Here is a 641-nt window from a genome sequence, read left to right as displayed (position 1 = left end):
ACATGGAGGTGGGGGTGAGTAAGGGGAGCACGAGAGTTTGTGTGTCGTATTTATAACTTTTACGGGGGTTATGTCATGTTACAGCACTTGTAATCTCGTGGATGTTACTATGTTATACTGTACTGTAGATAAAATGATGTTATATCTTGCTGGTACATCTGATTCTCTGTAACATTTCAATTAAAACAGCTGGAAGAATTACATCGTAGGAAAAGATGTTTTACGAAATTACTATATCAATGTAAACTTTACACTCCTCCATCGACACAGCTAATCTAATTATTGCAATGTTTACTCTCCCATAGTGCCAAAATAACTCAATCATTACGCTATTCCATATTTTGTCACTGTCATAGCATTTTATTAATTGCACCATATGATTAGCTGATTAACAGTAAAACGACTGTTAAGAAAAACTTTCTGATCTTTAAACCAATTTATAACGTCATAAACTAAAATCAATTGCTCTAATTGGTCCACGCCAAGCTCAGAATTGCAAGTTCCCCTTTGCAGTGCATATAACACTCTCTCTTACGTTACAGGGAGAGCCGTTGTCATGGAGAACATTCCTTTGTTGTATTTACTCCGTGTTGTATTTGTACTATCTAGAACAGGGGACTGAAGAAGCTGGTGCTCGATAT

This window comes from Penaeus monodon, chromosome 15 (genome assembly GCF_015228065.2).
Source record: "Penaeus monodon isolate SGIC_2016 chromosome 15, NSTDA_Pmon_1, whole genome shotgun sequence".
Taxonomy (NCBI): domain Eukaryota; kingdom Metazoa; phylum Arthropoda; class Malacostraca; order Decapoda; family Penaeidae; genus Penaeus; species Penaeus monodon.
The sequence above is the reverse complement of the archived record's forward strand: the minus strand, read 5'-3'. Positions refer to the sequence as shown.